The sequence below is a fragment of the Peromyscus leucopus genome, chromosome 2, assembly GCF_004664715.2.
Source record: "Peromyscus leucopus breed LL Stock chromosome 2, UCI_PerLeu_2.1, whole genome shotgun sequence".
Taxonomy (NCBI): domain Eukaryota; kingdom Metazoa; phylum Chordata; class Mammalia; order Rodentia; family Cricetidae; genus Peromyscus; species Peromyscus leucopus.
In genome coordinates this window covers 58,689,331-58,709,540 of record NC_051064.1, presented here as the reverse complement: position 1 = coordinate 58,709,540, position 20,210 = coordinate 58,689,331, and positions in this window count along the sequence as shown.

Sequence of the window (20,210 nt, the reverse complement as noted above, 5' to 3'; positions counted from 1 at the left end):
TGTGACTATAGAACTGTGATTGTAGGGGGCTCAGTAGGGGAAGTGACAGGACCTCTGTGGCTTGGGTCGGGGGGCAGAACAGGTGGGAATCTAGTGAAGCAGTCTTCACTTAGTAAGAGGACCATTTGTGAGGTTTGGGACTTCCCAGAGACAAAATGTGCTGAAGCCATCTCCCTGTCCCTGGATATATCCAAGCAGAGACAGAAGGGCACACTAGTTGTGGGGAAAGTGTCACATCGGCACACAGCCAGTTATCACATACGAGGGAACCTGTGGGATCTTTCATTGCAGAAATGCAATCTGCCTTCTTACTTTGCATCTTCAGTCCATTACTCAGAGAAACAGAACAGCCAGGAGTTTTTTTGGAACATTCAAGAATCCAAGGCAGCCAGCTGTAAATGACCCAGAAACCAAAGGAGCCCACAGTGAGCAAAATTGCCGTAGTACACATCCTTCCTATTTTGAGCATTCTGATAGCTCTAAGCAGACTCTCTCTCTCTGGCTCCAGCTTCAGAAACAATCGTATACCCTTAGGGTTTGTAACTCACACTACAGAGAGCATCAGCCGCATAGTACCATCTGAGAGATTCACTTGAATCAAAGCAAACAGCAACGATTCCCAGAGCACCATAGCTGTGCAGGGAAAACTATGATGGTGAGACCTAGTCTTTGCCACGAGGCAGGAGAGCCCAGGGAGAGCACAGGCTTGTGAAAAGCTTAACTGCGATGCCACCTCTTCTAGCACCTTCCCAGTGTCTTGCAGTTATTTCTTTAAAGTTGTCCGCTGCTTCGTTCAGCTGTACCTCCTCCAAGAACAGCATAGCTCACTGACGGAGACGGCATTTACATATATGACAACTGAGTCTACCCCCACCAATCATGTGCTCACTGTAACTTTGGACAAGTTGTTTTAACACCCTGAATTTTGATTTCCACACCTGAAAATGGAACTCCTATTAGCATTGATTATTATGTGATTAAACTATGTAATATATTAATATATAGTTTACAGGACCTAAGACATATGTGCCTAATTAATATTTCTAACCATTAGTGACACTGTTGTCAATGGTAATAGAATGAGGTTACTGTTAAGTAACAGTTCATTTCCAAAGTAAGTTCATAAAGCAAAATCAGCAACACTTCACACCCCCATTTTACAAGTCCTCCGGAACATAGGTCCTTCTCTCCAACTCTCTCACATAGGAGTGGCTCGCTAAGCTAATGAGTGCTTATTAGATGTCAGGAATTGGTCAAAATCTCTACCATTTCGTTTAATTTCCCATCATTTCCATAAGAGAAGTTCTAGGACTTCCTCCATTTTTGCATATTAGGAAACTACAACATACAATGGCTTGAGCAAATAGCATGGGGATTTGAATTTATAAAATCAGCCAACCAAGCTCTAAACAGAGATAATCAACCACGGGCACAGCTGATTTTCTTAAGGAAATGGTGTGGGACTGTGTCCTCACCCCTATTTCAGTGTGTTCTGCCACGTGTGCAGAGCCTGGGGCACAGGGGGTGCTGGGTAGGTGTAGAGTGCATGAGTTCTACCTGTTACTAGTTGTAGGAGCTCAAATCTTTATATAAACCCCAAATCTCCATAAACATATAGGTGGTGGAGGGGAAGTGAGGCTGGAGTGAGGCCATAAGGGTGTGTCCCCGTTTTAGGAGCATTCATGCCTGATCAACTTCTGGTCCATATCTCCACCCTTGATGCTCAAAGTGCCATCCTTTTTCAGTTTACACAATGCTCTCACAAAAAGCCTTTGTCCCACGCAGCTGCCATCTTGTTCGGTCTTGGAGACAGAATGTCACGCTGTCATCTTCTAGGCACTGGGACAGGCTGTAATGTGTCGCATTTCTATTTTCTCTCTCAGTTGACGCATTCGACTCAAGAGGAAGATTCCTTCGATTCAGAGAAACAAGGAAACTTGCGGGGTTAAAGAAGCAAAGAGCTCACAAGAAGTCCCTGAAATGTACAAGATTCACACTTTTCCCCAAAGTTATGTAAGCAGCAACAACCAAGCTGTTTTCAAGAGAGGCCCCACTGAGCTGCTTGCAAGAGCTGCAGGAAGCAATAAGGATGTAGCTCCCACAAGTCCTCACCCATGCTGGAATGAGACTTCTGTGGTGCAGCTGCTTTTGAATCACTCGGGCCCCTATAAGGAGACCCTCAACCATGTTCCTGTAACACCAATAAACTCACTTGTTTGCCAAGATGGTTTTGGGTGAAATTGTTCCTTTGGTCTGATATTAGTGCTCTATCTGGGATGGATAAATGTTTGTTCTTGTCTCCCCAGAAAAAGTCACACAATGAGAGCAAGAAAAGGGTCTCACAACCTTCAGCACACACTGGAGGAATAGCAATAAAGCAATGCTTCTCTAACTAGGGCAGAGAAGGAGATGGAGATATATTCCAAAGAGTCTGTGAGTTCTCTCTGAGAACTTTAAAGTGATGGATTTTCGTCTCTGTGACAATGTGGTTAAATTTAGCACTCCTGATTAAATCTTGGAGTGGCATTTATCTATGGGCATAAACATAAATATTTATAAGGCAGCTCAGCACCAGGACAATTTAGCGAAGCAACACTATTTTAACTTCATCCTAGGACCTAAGACCTTCTCAGTTATGGGTTTTGACTGGGTTCACAGTCAGCTATGAATCCATCTTGCGGAAGGGGCCACATAGCCAATAAAGAAGTTGGTTACCCCATAACAGTCACACCATTACTGCACCAGTGGGTACATCTTGCCTAGAAGGTTGGTATTGTAGATCATAGAGTTTATTCACAGCTGCCTATGACCACCGATACATTTTCTCCCATAGCACCTTCAGGAACTGTGAAAGCTCGCCAGAAAGAAGGAAGTTTCCAGCTCAAATACAACCTGGTTTCTCTGCAGCTTACAATCAAGGTGTCCAGTGTCTTTAGCAATAAGGTCTTATCAACTAGTTCTGGTAGGCAACCAAGAAACATGTCAAGAGCTTGCATTGTTTTGTGGTCCTCTGGCGCCTCTGCTACCAACAGCTCCTAAGGTGTTCCACACTTGGCCCTAGAGATTTTGTTTAGTAATCCTTGGCTTTCAGGAACAGCCTTATCTAGACATGCAGAATATCTTCCTTCTGACTCTCTTTTTTTAAACTTACATTTTTAATTAACTTACAAAGTAGCAAGTTTCCATATGGCTTTTTCATACATCCTTAGTTTGAGTTAACTCTCCCTCCCTCGTCTTCCCCACCCCCCGTACGCATCCCTGCTTAAACTTTCCACCCTCGGAACTCCCCCTCTGTTTTCCTTTCTGCTGTGTGGTGCTGTCTTCCGTTCCTTAAGGCTTCCTGCACCCCAGTGGCCCTCTCCTTGCAGCAAATGGTGATGAATGCAGAGACACATGGCTCTTCAAGGTGCCGAGAAGGAACGTCGGCTGAGCATCATCTATAAGGCTCAAGGAACATCCTGGAAAAAGAGGTAGAAAGAATGCAAGAGCCACAACAAAGGGCTGTGAGATGCTGACTTCCAGGCAGGACACAGTCAATGCCATTCCAAACCCACAGTCATACAGATGATCCTGGTTAAACTCAGTGAATCTCAAAATAAAAAACAACAATGAAACCCTGAATGTGGACATTCCTGGAGGGAATAGTAATAGAGGAAATTCGAGAGGGGATTATAACAATCACAGTGCATGAAATACATATATGAAATTGTCAGAGAATAAACTCAAATAAATTTTTAAGTAAAATAAATAAAATATTCCTATCATTTCAGGGCTAAAGCCACACTCCAGCATGAAAGATCCTGGAAGGAGATCCTGACACTGCTACTCAACAGGGCACGTGCTTACAGCTAGGTTCCTGGACAAGGTGAGCAGCCTACTGAGGCCAGCAAGCCTTCCTGCTGGCCTCCCTTCCACCCCATCCTGGCAACTCACAAATCTGCTTGAGTATGTTTCTGCAATAAACATTTTGCCCTAGTTCAAGACTAACAGAGAGAAGCCACCCTTGGTCTGAGCAGAGATCTCTGGGATGATGTGCCCACCACCATCACCCCGGTTCATAGAGTGTCTTCTAGCTGACCATGCATTCACCAGTAAACTTAGACATGACGAGCCCCAGATGACATGAATGTTTGTATTGATAAAGAGCTGATGCTCACAATTCATGGATTTCATATTTGCAAACATGCCTGCTCTCTCGGATTTATTGTAACCCCCCAATCAATACCCAGCTGCATTTAGAATCACCTGCAGTCAGGGACAGAGCAGTGGAAACCTTAGAGTCACCCAGTTCACACAATCCCATCCAAGGTCAATCAGGACCATGCTGCCTTCTTGCTACAGTTCTTTTGTGGTCTGTTTAGTAACAGGATTTGGAGAGATTTTGTGTTTGTTTGTTTGTTTGTTTTGTTTTATATTTTTGTGAATTTTTGTTGGTGAGCTCACTGTTTAAATGGCCTTCAAGAACAGTGCCGAAGTGTTCAAGGCACTGTGACAGGCCTTGCGGAAAGTATGCATACGTCAGATGAGCTTTGTTCAGAAGGAGTCACAGCGCTGTTGGCTGTGAGCTCCACAGCCATGACCTAGTAGTAATACTCAACAGGGTGTTTTGAGGAGAAACACACACCTGAAGGTGTACATTCTACAACAGACAGAAACGTGCCCCCTGGCTGACGGCTAACCCAGTTTCTCCGAGGAGCCATGAGTTAGTATTAGTGTTCCCCAAGACTTCACAGAACTCAACAGTCAGCCCTTCTGAGAGCATAGAGAAGACGGCACACACCGGACATACATGACAGAAAGAGAAGCGGCTCCGAGACCTGCCTGCGTAGCCTGAGCCAGGATTGGCACTCACCTCTGTCTGACTGGGTCACCTCTGTGGTGTCATGGCACATAGGTAGTTCAGATGATGGCAACTTGTGGAGTTGAAGTAGGAAGAAACTGTTCCAGGGGTTTTACCACACCCTTTGGAGTTTTGTTTGTTTGTTTTCTGTTTTGAAATAGGGATCCTGAACTCCTGATCCTCCTGTCTCTATCTCCTAAGCGCTGGGATTACGGGTGTATGCCGCAGTACCCATGTTATCTGGTGCTAGGATTGGGCCTGGAGCTTCATGCATGCCGGCCAAGCACTCTGCCAACTGGGTCATTTCCCCAGCCCCAGGTTCTCCCTTCATACCACTGTTCTTTATCTCTCCCTGCACGTCTCGTTTCCTCCCCACCCATCCAGTCTGTGGTCACCTTACTATGGCCACGGAGGTCCTTTGTAGGCAGTGAGCCTCCAGGCTGTCATTACCAAGTGCAAACCTTCCATGGTGGGACAAGGCAGGCCTCCTGGGAATCAGCACAGTGGGATTCTAAACTCAAGTTCCTATGTGAGCCAGTGAAAATTCTCTGGCATTATTCGTACAGCTGCTTTAAACTCCAGCCGAGGGTTGGCAGTGGCTAAGAGGCTAGAAAAACATCTGCACCCTCCGTGCCCACCCTGGACAGTAGCCACAACTCCTCAGTGGCTTATCCCTCCCCACCTGGGAACTGTGACCCCAACTTTGTGACTTCATACAATCAGCACCATTTTTGCAGGAATTCAGACCCAGTTCGCTCACAGTGATGCATGCCTGTGCTGAGTCTGACAAGCCGGGCCCAGAAGCAGGGCGAGATACAAGTGTCTCCCGGGTAGCATTTACGGTTAGTGCCTGCTCCCTTTCAAGGGGTGGTGCACGCGTCGGGATTCATGATATAAATAACAGAATCTATCTTAGCCCGGTTTAGCAGAAAGACAACTGAGGGAAGGACACTAAGTGGTTCTCGAATCTTCAGGGCTGCCAAAGAGCCACTCAGAGGAGGCCAGCCACCCTCATGCTGGTGATTTTCCCGCCTCCCTGTCCTTGCTTCTGGGACAATAGATATGAACCACTGCACCTGGCTTTAGGGTACCTTTTTACCAAAAAATAGATATATATGACCTTAGGGAAAGAAAAATATATGATTGGCATTATTTTGTTCTATTATAGTATTTCTCAGAAAATTCAAAGACAATTAACTTCATTCAATATTTACTACATTTCCAATGAGTAGCCAAGCATGATCTTAGATATTGTGTTTTAGCAGAAATTTTCAGTAAATTATGATAGCTGGAGGGGCTCACTTGATGTCATTTGGAAGAGAAAGTGAAAGGCTTACTAATTTCATTTAAAATCTCTATTAGGCCATACCTTTACCTTTTCTGGAATACTCTATAACGTAAACTCATTGAGAAAATTAATTGGACTACTCACCCAAATGAAATTAGAATGAATCTCTTAAGTACAACTTCTAAAATAAGAAAAACCACTATTAACTTTTTTGACATTAAAGTATATTTTGAAGGAACTATTTTTATATACAAAAATAAAAAATTTAGTGTTGTGGTTAAAAAATATTTTTTAAATAATTTTTTAAAGTAGCCAGCTAAGAACAAAGGCCTTCTAAGACTCCACCCCCAAAGTCAATATATTTAGGCCCAGAACAGCCACACTGAGCTCCAAACACCAAGTTACAGACCTCTACCAACCCTGGGAATGCAGAGAGATTTAGGGATTCTTCACCCACTTCTAAATTAAATCCACCCATAGATTCATTCGGTTGATGAAAAGCTCGGGTCATGTGACTGAGGGGCCAGGAACAACAGAAATTTGTCTTATCCCACTTCTAGAAGACAGATGTCCCAAACCGAGACATCAGCAGTGCTGTGCCACCGCTCAGAGCTGCAGAAGACAGTCTGCTTGCTCTCAGCTCCTCATGGCTGTGAGGACATTCTCAAGCATGTGGCCATGTCACTCCACGTCTTTGGTTCCACCAGCATCCCACCTCCTGCTGTCAGTTGAGCCCACCCCACCCCCACTCCCCTACCCCCCACCTCCCCACACCCTGCCACACACACACACACACACACACACACACACACACACACCTGAATGAAGAGGCCATCAAACAGTGCAGGGTGCATTCTTCCTTGCTAGATACTTAACTAAACACTTGTGCAAGCTCTTTTTTTCCAAGTAGAGGACTAGTCACAGGTTCTGGGATTAGGACATGGCCTACATTCCAAGGGAAGGCTGTTTGTGTTGATTGCTTTCCTCCTTGTTGTGACCACACCTGAAGAGAAGCACTTTAAGGGAAGAAGGCTTATTGTGGCTTATAGCTCGAGAGAACACCGTCCCTCACAACAAGGAAGGAATGCCAGCAGGAGCTTAAGGCAGATGTTCACATCACATCCACAGCCAGGAAGCAGAGAGATGCAGGCCGATGATGCTTATCAACATGGTTCCTTTTCACACAGTCTGAACTTCAGTCCATGGAATGATACTGACCATATTTAGGGTTGGCCTCTCTACCTCCATCAACTTCACTGAGAAAATTCTAAATGAAGGCATGCCCAGAGATTTGTCTCCTAGGTGACTCTAAATCCCACTGAGTTGACAATTGAGATTAACCATCACATTACTGGCCCACTCACTGGCCCTGGCTATAGATTCAAGTCATTTTTGAACCTTTTTACATGCATACAGATGCTGATGATGACGCAGACCAGTCAAATGGCAATCTCCAGGGTGGTGACGGCCGCTGCTGCTAGTGCTTCCTGTTTCTTAGTCAGGATTGAGGGTCAGTGCGAGCCAGTGTCCACATAAATCACCTCTTCTTACAGGTGACAATGAAGCCCAGAGAGAATCCAAGATCAACTCAGGTCATGTAGCAGGCTGAGTTCTGTGTTTGACCTCCATAGGCCTTCCTTGACCACCCTCCACAGCAGCGTAAAGTGGTACCCACAGTGGACCCCTGCTGTCAGGCTCCCGGAGAGGTAGCATGCTCAGCATCTTCTCTGGTTTGCCTTTTAAGAAGGTCTTGGCCCTTCTCAAGTTCAGCAGCCTCTGACCTCAGACCTTCTGGTTCCCAGAAGAGGCACCAAACAAACTCACAACTCACTGCATGACCTCAAGGAAGACCTTGAACCTCTCTCGGTCTGGTTTCGCCATCTTTCTTGTGGAAGCTTCAGCTCAGTGTGCTATGAGGTGACTTTCTGCACAAAAATGCTATAATTTGGTAATTCCGCCCATCTGAGCATGTTTAACTTGGCCCTCGGCCATCCCAGGATGTTTGATAAAATCTGATCGCTTGGACAAGTCCCAGGAAGGGAACAGATCAGAGCTTGCATTCGGTGTTGGGAGCCCACCTGATGGGAGAGAATGTGTGTATGTGGTGGGGGTGGTAGGCTGGCTGGTAAAATTGTGGAGACTTAAAACTAGGCGGAAGTAGACGCTGGCCAGGGAAGCAGACGGGTTCCTTGCTCAGCCATCATCCGAGAAGCTTCCTCCTGCAGCAGATGGGAACAAATACAGAGACCCTCAGCCAGACATTACACAGAGAGTGAGAGACCTTGGAACACTCAGCCCTGAATGGGATGTCTCCATTAATTCCCTCCCCTCAGGGCTCAGGAAACCCTGCAGAAAAGGAAGCAGATAGGGATGGAGGACCCTCTAAATCAAGGTGAACCAAGCTCCTAGGAACTAATTCACAGAGACCGAAGAGCGTGCACCAGCCCGCGCAGGTCTGCCTGCACCAGGCCCTCTCCATGTGCATTACAGCTTGCAGTTGGGCGGTTTTGTGGGGCTCCTGGGTGTGCAGACAAGTGGGTCTCTGTCTCTTGGGCTGTCTCTTGGGCTCTTATCCTTCTGGTTGTTTTGTCCAATTCCAATGTGTCAGTTTCTCTTTTATCTTATTATTGTACGTTTTTATTATTTAAGAAAGAAATGCTAGGAGGAAGTAATTCAGCACATTTCAAGTATGGACACTGAACCCCTGAGAGGGATAGGATTGATTCACCCAAGCTCGTACAGCCAGTTTAAGGCAACACTGCAAGGAGAGTTGGCTTTGGACTTCTATTTTTTTATTTTTTTTTCCCTGTGTATCAGCTGCCTTGGACATTGTCTTCTAGAAAGTTCTTAAGCCCTCCAGCCCAGTAAGAAGGGTGCTGAAATTGATTAGCAATGCCTGACTCAGCCACAAAGAGGAGAACAGTGGTCCATGCTTCGCCAGCCTTGAGCTTTTTATTATGAAGACCAATCAGGATTCATGCTACCACCCAACACTCTCATGATAGGGACACATTTCTGGTGGAGTGTTTGAGCCTAATTCTCCATAGAGAACCGACTGGCGAGAGCAGAGACCACACGAGTCTGAGAAGCCTTGTGGTGTCTATCTCACGGCAGTTCTGGATGCATGCCTCAGGAGCCAGCCCACACCCGGAGTCAGAGGATCCTAGGAAAGGCTGGGAACCAACAGGAGCTGAAACTGTGACGAGGTGCCCGACTGACAGCCACATGTGACATCCACATGTGGGAGGTGGGGGTAAGCTCCTGGAAAGATGACAGTTAACGGTTAACACAGAGGCACCCTGCACAGTGGGCACCCAGGAGTGCCAATCATAATATCACTGCTTAGGCTGACAGACAAAGTTGTTTGTTTTCATAAGCCCAACTCCAAAGCTATGTGCAAAAACTCAGACAGAGGCGAATGCTCCCATGCGTAAACTAAGGTCTAGTGGGATTCTAGTGAATTCTGGTGAGATTAAAGATTATCATTCCTGCTTTACACATGAGGAAACTGGGGTTCAGGTGAGATGGGGAAATTGCTAGTCACACAATTAGAAGGTGGCAGAAGTGAGATTTAAATAAAACCCATGCTTGCCACACATCTAATTAAAAAACCTAAATCCAGTTTGAGGCCTCTGTAAGAACTCATGGGAATCAGTTCCGGTGCCCACGCCTTCGATCCCAGCACTTGGGAGGCTCAAGCAAGTGGGTTTGCATGAGTTTGCGGCCAGTCAGGGTGACATAGTGAGTTCTAGGTTAGCTCAGGCTACAATAGAATTTACTAGAAGTAGCCTTTCCAGAGCAGAACCTGAAATTTAACCCCTTTAAAATGAAAGCAAATTCATGGTCTCCCTCTTTTTTTCATATACTAGACCCCAAATCTCCAAACTTTTTTAGCTCTGTGGGAAACCTAAGTGACCCCGCATGTCAGAGGGATGGGGTCTCTGCACAGCTGCACCCTCTCTTTCCACCAAGCCCAACATGGACCGTCCAGGTTAAAGGATATTGGCACTGCCACACAGTCTTCTTTTTCCCAAATTAATCAAGAAGTAGGAATTTCTGACAAATGCCATCTGCTGATTTTTCAGAGACAAGTTTTGGTGGTGTGACCAGCAGGTGCCTCAGCTTTTTCTAGCATGCAGTACCAAAATAGTCACCATGGCAACCCTTGGAGGGCAGCCTTCCAAAGAGATGCATTGTGAGCACAGAAACTCTAGAGCACTTTCAAGCGAGAGGGAAGGAGGCTGGTGTTGGGTTTCGAGAATGGGTGAGTGTGGCTTGTCCCCAGCCTCACACTGGGCTGCATCCCCTGGATGCTGTGCACTGGCCGGACCCTTCACTGCTCCGAGGCTTGTGTTCCCAGAAACAGAACAGAATTGTGCATTATGGACCCCAGCAGCAAGCAACTTGGATATTTTTTGCAGAGGCTCAGGTTGGGTCCTGCCCAGACTTTTGGCAGCTGACTTAGCTCTAGTCTCAGCTTCCATGAAACAGACTGATGAGTGTCACCAGCTTGTCCTTGGGAACCTTATGGACAAAAGATACATGCAAGAAGTATCAAGAAGATATTCGGTGGACACACAAGCAGACAGAAAGACAGACAGACAGACACAGAGCAAGACAGACGCAGGGAGAGAGACAGAGGACAGACAGACACAGAGAGAAAGAGAGAGAGAATACGACAATTGGAGTATCAGGAGTCCTAAGTTCCTAACCAGGCTCTTTCAAATCCCATGACCTTGGGCTGTTCACAGAGCTTGTCAGGCCTGAACCTCCAACCTCTCCAGAATGCCCTGGACCTGCCGCCACTGTGGTTGAGAACGTTCCAACAGTACAACACACATGGTCAGGGGTACACTAGGGCTCCCCTTCTTTGTCCCTCTCTCCTTTGTGCTCAGGTGACTTCATCCGGTATATATACTTCCGGGAACTGGAACTTACGCTGCCTTGTGGCATCAAGAGAGACTGAAACCCAGGATTAAACTTTCTAAGATGTCCCCTGGGAAAGTCCTGTCCCAATGTGAAGAGAGACCTGAGAGGGGCCAGGAAAGGACAAGAGACACATAGGAACAAGAGCCCAATCTGACCTGGGGCGGGAGGGAAGGAAAGTGGGCTCTGTAGGCTGGAAAGGTTCAGAGAGGCTTTCAACGTTGCTGGACTGTCACAGCCTGGTAGACACGTTCTCTGTCTCTTGGAGACAAGCTTGCCTTTTGTACCCCTGCCACACTCGGTCGCTGATTGGCTGGAAACAGCCAGTAGACATGTGACCTTCACTCAACTGTGGGTGCAAACCCAGGAGGCTCTCAGTCAATGGGGGTCCCCATCTCCAAGGTATCTTCTCCTGGCCACTTGGCCTATTTCATCCTAACATCTCCATGGACAGCCACTTCGGTGATGTGGCCACAAGCCCATGTCACCACTCAGAAGCCTGTAGCACATGCCCACAATTCCACAGCTAGGGACTTTATAGAACTCAGAATCAGCAAGAGCACAAAACTCCAACTCAGCCAAACAAGGTTTCCCCTAGCTCAATGAGATTATAGAGCAAAGATGCCCTTGTGAGTGTGACCTGCATTTGGATGTGTAGACAAGTGTGTTCATCTGCCTGTGAGATAGGCATGACATATCCCTATAAGAGGACAGCATTTCTATTTGTGTGTGTGTGTGCATGTTGTGGTGTTATATAGGGATAGTATTGTCACTATGTGAAGCATTTTACACAGAGTATCCTGATGTCCATGGCTATCTTTGAGGTAGATAGGTAGGTAGGTTGGGTAGTGACTATGGAGGCATCCTCTTCCTTACAACTCAGTGCCCCCCCCACCGGCATGCCACTCAGACAAGACAAGCAAAGCCGTGTTTTGAACTAGAAGTCTTTCACTTCAAAGCCTGAGCCCTACCTTATTCATCTGACCATTCATCGCACAAAACCACATACATGTACATGGCCACACAAGGCTGCAATGGGGATGGGAACATACACCAGAAAGTGTAAGTTCACTGTAGATTAGTGACTGACAGAGGGTGTGGCCCTCGGAAGTCTCCACCTTCTCAAACAGAAACCTCATGGTATATAGCATCTAGAAAACGGTACTGTGTCCTAGATGTAAGCATTTCTACACAACACACAGTGGCACAGCTTCAGGGTCACTTTGATTCTTCTAGTACCACTAGTGACAATTTGGCCCTTCCCTGAATCTACGTTCCTTTGACAATTTTTTTTTTTTTTTTACTTTATTTCATAGAAGTTGCTGTGTCCTGGTTGGGAGGGGGGTATTTTGTTTTTGTTTTTGTTTTTTGAGTCTCTCTCTCTCTCTCTCTCTCTCTCTCTCTCTCTCTCCCTCTCTCTCTCTCTCCATCTCTCTCCATCTCTCTCTGTCTGTCTGTCTCTCTGTCTGTCTTTTTTCTCTGCTTGTTTCCTGGAAGCCTAAAAAACTAGTCTGAAGGCGTAGCTTAGAATCTTTCAGTTCCCATTTGTCAAGCACAGGTACGCTACCTAAAATGCCCATAAGTGACTGCATTTGATGTGGGCTCCGGTCAGAATGATCAGAAGTGCTCAGTGTCTAAGAGACGAGAGTGGTTCAAGTTTATCCCAGGAACAGGGCGCAGAACAGAGACGGGAGCTGTGCTCTAGGCATCTAACCCTCCCTCTCCCACTGTGCTCCGTTTCTCTAGACGGAAGATACCATCTGCCCTGAAGCCTGCTTTTCGGGCCTTCCATTCGCTGTGGTGAATGTTGCGAGCCAGCAAGACCAGCCAAGCTCAGGATAGGGCCGCTCGGGCCAGGGCAGGTAGACTTACCTGGACGCGCTCCAGCATGGCTATCGGCAGATCTGCTCTCTTCCCATTTCCTTTTACAGTCTCCTTCCTCACTTCACAATGAAGAGGCCAACTTCTGCCAGTGCTGACTGCCATTCAGACTTTTCTTTTCTTTTTCTTTTTAAGAATTTTGGGGAAGAAAACCATCATGTGCTCCCAAGGGACCTGGTAATCAGAAGTGTCTGGAGATCTTGAGCTGTTAAGGTAGAGAGGTGACAGCGTTTTCTAGGACATCCTTGGGGGCCCATGTGGCAGGTGGAGCTCACCAAGCCAACGTCTGGCTAACCTCCAAAGCTCTGCTGTCGTAGAATGGGTGAGGGGAAGATGGAAAAGAATGAAGGAAATGGTCTTCAGTCCCAGGCCAGAGCTAAATCGCTGGACTTACCAGGCTGGCTTGAGGGGCAGCACTCAGTCATGTCTAAGGGAAAAGCCCAAAGCCTGCCGAAAGAAGCAGGTTTCGCCTTAGATCCCAAGGCCACAGGAAAGAAAAGAGCAAATGAGGGAACTCAATGGGGGCAAGGTCAAGGTGGGGAGGCAAATCTGGAATGGAAAATGTTGGTGTGTATGTAGTTATTTGTGTTGGGCTATGTGTGTACATGTGTGATGTGTGTAAGAACATATGCTAGGTGAAGGTTGTGGCAAAGATGTGGCATTGGTAAAGGAGAAGAGCCACTGATGACAGGGATCCGCAGAGACCAGACAGAAGACGAGCAACCAGGAGCAGTGTCCAGCTCCCACACCAGCAATTGCCCTTAACTGAATATGTCGAGATTTGAGAGAGCAAGGACAAGAAGAATTTAATCCCTTTTTAAAATTGTGTGCGTGCGTGCGTGCATGCGTGCGTGCGTGTGAGTGTGCGTGCATGCATGTATGCATATATGTGAACATGCATACTATGGTGTATGTAAAAGTCAGAGGACAACTTTCAGAAGTCAACTCTTTTTCTCCCACTTGGACCCTTGAGATTGAACTCAAGTTGTCAGAATTTAGTGACAAGCACCTTCACCCCCTGAGTCACTGGGCTGATCCTAGCTCAGAAACTCTAGCAGTCCAAGTCAGGAGCTTGCACCGTGCCCCACAGAGGCTGGAGACTGGCATGCTGGACCTCAAGCTTTTTGTTTCTGTTTTGATTTTCTTTAACGAGTGTGTGTGTGTGTGTGTGTGTGTGTGTGTGTGTGTGTGTATGCACCCATGACATGTATAGGAGGGTATATGCCATGATATGCCATGATTCTCTCCTTCCATATTGACATGGGTTCTGGGAATCAAACTCAGGTCACCAAGCTTACATGGCAAGCTCCCTTACCCATCGCACTCTCAATGGCACTGTCTTGTTTGAGACAGGATCTTTCATGTAGGGCAGGCTGGCCACAAACTCACTACATAGCCAAGACAGAGCTTGAACTCCAGATCTCCCTGCCTCCACCACCCAAGTGCTGAGATTGTGGGCATGCACCACCATGCCCAGCTGAAACCTCAAACTTTTCAACAAGAATGGAATCAAATTTGGGGATGGGAGGAGCACTTTTCATAGGCTTTAGGCATTTTGTCTTCCTTCACTCAAGACAGAAGAATCTGGATGGTCTACAGGCTGTTGTCTAAAGGCTGGTGTTGGGGGCCAGGGGTGTCCTGGGAAAATGTGCTACCTTCTGTGGCCAGGAGCAGTAGCCTGCTGTCTGCTAGACACAGCCTGGTGACTCAGCCATGAGAGCAAGCAGGGTAGATGTCCAAGACATCCCGACCACAGTCTTTCAGCCTAGCCATTCCTTGCTGCCTGCCTGCCTGCCTGCCCTATTGGGCTGGTTTTCTGCCCCGCAGACCTCTGAGCGAGCCTTTCAGAAGTATCAGCCCATGGAGTCCCTGAACCGGAGCCATAGGGCTGGCTGGCTAACCCAAGCCTGCTGCAGGTACTGTACCCCAGCCAGCCCCGCTGCCCCCTCACTCCCTGCCCTCCCTTCCCTGCCCTGGCCCTCCCCTTGCTGCTGACGCACACATCCTATAATAAGCCTCTGTTACTTGGAGCTGGGGCGGCTCCGTAGTAAGCCGAAACCGCTACTATATTTACACCCTTTCCACATTTAGACAAAGGCTATTTTTAACAGAAGGTCTATTTGTAGGGTTGCCCACGTCAGACTCTGTTCACATGCGTCTCACCAGCCCCAGTCTGTTATTCCGATTTCACACTTGTACCGGGGCTCTCTCCTTCTCTCTTTTCTTCCCTCCTTCTCCCCACTGCTTTCCTTTCCTTTCTTCTTTCTTCCGTTCTCCAGTTTCCTTCCTTTCTTTCCCCCAAGCGAAATCACACTGAAGTCTTTGGCACGCTGTGTTGCCGCAGTCCTTCAGGGAACACCCAGGTCATGGTCCTCACGGAAAACAAAGCCAGGATGGCCAAGTTCTTGGTCGGTCAGTCTGTAGTTTGCTGTCAATGCCTGCTGGAGGCTGGGCACAGGCTACAGCCTCCAGGAGCTCCACGGTGGCCTGCTGTCTCTGTGTCGAACCCGGATGGGTCCACCAAGCTGTCACATGTCGCTGCCTAGCTTTTTGTTCTATGCCGCTCCAGTTCTCTCTCTGCATGTCTCTCTCTCTGTGTGTCTCTCTCTCTCTCCGTGTGTGTGTGTGTGTGTGTGTGTGTGTGTGTGTGTGTGTGTGTGTGTGGTCAGGGAAGAGAGAGTTAACAAGGTCAGAAAAAAAAAATAAGCTAGTTAGGTCATCGTTCATAGAGCCAGCCACCTTTTAAAGCTTGCTTGATCAGATCTCCCTAAATGACAGAGTTCTTCTGTTTGTTTTGATGAAGAAGCATTTCATGCTTTCTAGCTGTAGCTTACATGGGAGGGGAATCAACATGGATCACTTTCAGTGGCCAAGCACTACAGGGCGCCATGGACACCTGAACTCCTTCAATGATGCTTTGTGGTGGTCCCACCTGCACCCAAGTTTCAGGTGGGCAACTGAGTCCATACAGAGGCCCGGTAACTCTGCCTCAGTCATTTAGCCTGTTCTGCTGAGACTGAAGTCTCTGGGTACGCACTGCATGCTGGTCCCAGGTTGCACACCTTCCACCCATCCCAGTGAGCACTGTTTGTTCTGCCCCCCTCCATGTCCCTGTCCCCGTCTCCAACCAGGAGCCACTTTTTCCACCTTGGTACCCTGGCAGCACTTTGGGATCAACTTCCCTAGGTGGTCAGCAGTGATGGATGTGAGATGAAGTCCCAGCAGAATCCGAAAGCACACGTAAGACACCTGGCAGGCCCTAGGGTCCCAGAGAAAACACTTGTGGTTAAGTCTTGCTCCCTCAAATAATCCATCTGGTCTGTGGCTTCAATGTAAAATATGCAGATTGCATTTCTGAGAGCAAAGGGCATGGAGATGAGTATCTGTACTAGGCTGTTGTGTAGACAGAATTCAAGGCCAAGGTTAGGGCTTCCTGCCTCCCTCCCCAACCCCATCTGGGTTCCATAGGTGCCAGAAAACATGTGGAAACCAAATGCCCCCAGAATGCCCAAAATCAAGACTTTAAAATTGCTGATGCAGGCTCAGACATTTCCTGGAGACACTGATAAGAGATACTATCTGCTAGTGTCCTAGAGTCCAGAACCCAGCAGCTGTAACGTTAAGACAAGCTACACTGCTTAGATTTCATTTCATTTCTTCTTGCCTAAAATGGAGATACAAGGAGATAAGGGGGGTTCGAGGGAGTGCGGGGAGGGGGGTGTGGATTCGATCAAAAGGCATTTTATGCATGTATGAAATTCTCAAACAAGAAAATAATGTAAAGATACTAGTACTACTTGCCTGCCTGCCCCCTTAACGACTTGCAGCAATATTGAAATGAAAATACGTGTGAGTGTATGCAGGGGTGTTTGGGTGTACTCACCCACATGTGTACATGTGAAGGCCAGGAGTTGACATCAGGCATCCTCCTCTACAGCGTTTCCTTTATTTCTTGAAACAGCTGCACTTATTGAACCTGGAGATCATCCCTTCTGCCGGACTGGCTGGCCAGGACCCCTAGGGGACCCACTTGTCTCTGTGGCCCCCCAACACTGGGGTTACAGAGGTCTGCCACCAAGCCCTGCTTTTTATGTGGATGCTGGGGACAGAAACTTAGGCCCTGGTGCGTGCAAGCGCTTGAGTCTCTGAGCCGTGTGCCCAAGTGTCCTGCTTTATACTCTGGCAAAGGCGACAAGGCAGCGAACCATTCATGCCGATGTCCCTGTCATTCGTGTGGATAACGAAGGAGGGCTCAAAAAGCCGAGGGGTCTGCTCAAAGTTATACAGCAAGGAAGAAGTTAAAACGGAGGCATCATGGCCCTGACACCCTTAGCAGTGACGAGCTGTATTCAGCCCAGAAATGGGGACACTGATCTGGGATAAGTCCCATACTCTCCCCAGCTGACCCCCTGTACCTTTGTCCCAGTGGCTTCTCAGGCTTCTCAGCAGTGTGGGTGTCCTGCCTCAGCCAGAGCAGAAATCCCAGAGCCCTGAAAGAAGAGCTGGTGTCATGGGGCTTCTGCTTTCAGGATATGCTGGAAAGGTGAGAAGGAAGCTTGTCTTCCCATGGATCACGGCCAGGACCCGGTGGCAGGCCTCCCCGCCCCGCCGGGAGCTGGGACGTTCCCCAGGTGCCCGGGCATCCCCGGGTCAGTGGAGCCGCCAGCCGGTTCCCAAAGCATTGGCCTCCATCGGAAAGAAAATCATCAGCGCTTTGCAGGGACCAAGTGCTTTGTAACTGCAGACAAAACCCACCCTGAAGTTGAGTCTACCACCGGGCAGGGTCCCCTGCACGGGGGCCAGTTTAATGGGGGAGGAATTAAAGTCCCATGGAACTGCCTCTTGGAGGACTTGAGAGGGTCTCAGGGCCTTGAACTAGGGGCTTTGAGCACACATTTTCCAGTTCTCCTATCCATCCCTCACTCCCGCACATCTCTTTTTGAGGTCAGGTTCAGATGCTCCTCCCTGTGTTTATCAAGTCTAGCTCTCCCCCCAAATGGAGAGTAATCTGCCCCACTCTTGGCTCTATGTACTCCTTGTAAACACTTAGCCATCTCCTGCTGGCTTGTACCACAAACACCGTGCGGCAGATGATTCCAGGCTGCCCACTGGGCTGGTGGTACAAGAGAGGCGTGGCTTCCCCTTCTGCCAGTGGAGCGGGTCTCTGGGCTGAAAGGACATACATAACCAGTGTTGTAGATGCTGGGGGCTGCTCTCCGATAGGGACCCGTGCACACATCCCCAGTGCAATGTCCTCTCTTTGCCTTCTAATGACTCACAGTCACCCACGTCCTCTAGAGACATGCTCTCAGGAGGCCAGCACTGCCTCTTCCCACCCCAAACCCCAGCTACCACCAGGATCAAAGGCTGTGCCACAGACTCCTAAGAATGGGACCTCTTCGTGGAGCTTTAGCCTCTATGGCATCAATCCCACCTCCATGCCCCCGCAAGCCCCAGCCAAGGCTGACTTGCCCCAGATACAGTACAATGTCAGCTTAAATTTCCATTTTATCACTAGAAGGTCCCACATTCCCAGATCACCTTCAGTTTTGGCAAAAGGGGCCAACTGACCAACCTGGGATGGGTCACAGAATTCAGCAGTTAAAACTGCAAAATTCCCAGTAGAACTTGCCTTTCAGATAAACAGCATGTACATTTTTAGTAGAAGTATGTCCTGGGCAATACTTAGATCACCATTATAATTCTTAAATTAATGTCTATTTGCAATACAAATTTATCTGGACATCCTGTGTTTTATCCAGCAGCCCACATCTGCAAACATCTGCTTGCTGCTCCTCCTTGTCTCTGCTCCATCTCCCTCTCTCCTTGCAGCTCTCTCTTGAAGCATTCTTCCTCAGTAAACCACAGGTACCTGAATCCCTGTCTCGGGCTTTGTTCCTAAAAACCTGATCAGAGGCCCCCTTGTTCCTTCTGCAGCCCTGCGGGGTCGGGGGGTGGGGGGGAGCGGGGGAATCTCTCCATGTCCACTGGCCTTCTCAAAGCATGTCTCTTTGGCCCAATCCCCTTAGACTAAATGGATGCACAAGTCTAGGGAACGTCTCTGGATGTGTCTGAGGGCAAGCTACTAACTTTACCTATGTCCACGAAGAAGTAGAAAGTGCAGGGAAGCAGAGCTGTCTGATATCCTTGTGAGCATGCCTCCTTGAAGGAGATTCTGTCTCTAGCTACCCATGACAGAGTTAGGTTGGCAGGTCAGTGTCTGAGCCTTGCTTTAACACACTGGAACACGCGACCAGGATGCAATGACCTCTGGGGGCCTCCCATGCACAACTCAGTGACCTTTGCCCTTTTCATACATCCAGCAGTCTTATTCAGTTTGTGAAGTACTGAAGCTGGTACTTGGCCCAGTAGTAGGTAGTATTCACTAAGTTAGTGTTAGTGTTGTTGGTATGTGTTGGAAGCAAAGACAACAGATGGGGAATGTGGAATAAAAACTATGACCTACAGAGATCTCCCTGCACCCGGCTGCAGCACAAGGCCACCCGAAGATGGAGTGGGCTGCCTGCTCAGGTAGTGCTCTTTCTGTCATTCACAGGGAAGACAGAAGAAGGACGACATTTATCTTCCTGCCAGTGACAGATAATTTCCATTCATCATCTTCTTTAATCAAACATGGAGATGTTCTGGCAACGGCTGGGTGACAGTTTGGAAGGGCATGCCAGCCTCTGAGAGTCCTTCCCAGGCCTAAGATCCAGGAGTCTTTGAACAAATCAACACCCCATATTCACAAGCCCACAGGCTACTCTAGTGTCCAGGAACTTGGCAAATGGCTCCATAATGATTTCCCAAATTTCATACTTATACTTTTCACAATTATGCATACTCCCAAGTCTTAGGCAACCCAGCCATGCCCTGAGTGGGGAAGACGGACCCACGGTCACTTGAAGTCTTCCAACCCAGAAGTCCTCCAACCCAGAAGACAAAGCAAAGCCTCTCTCTCCTCACATATGCCTTCCCCTCCTCTCGGGTGGCAGGCTCCCAGGCCAGGGCCAAAGCCTGCTCTGTCCCTAGACCTCCAACAGTCTGACTGAAGGAACTAGCTTCTTCTGGGCCTTCTCCCACAACTATCCCTGGACAGTAGGCATTACCCACAAACACAATGGTAAGCTCTGCCCCAATCATGAAATGGCAGGGCTGGAAGAATCTGTGGAGCAGCTCATCCAAGCCTTGGTAGAGCCATAAGTCTCCAGAAGCCTCCCTGTCCCCTTTCCTCTCACCCTTCACATGACTGAATGTCTCAGCTGCTAGAAGGTC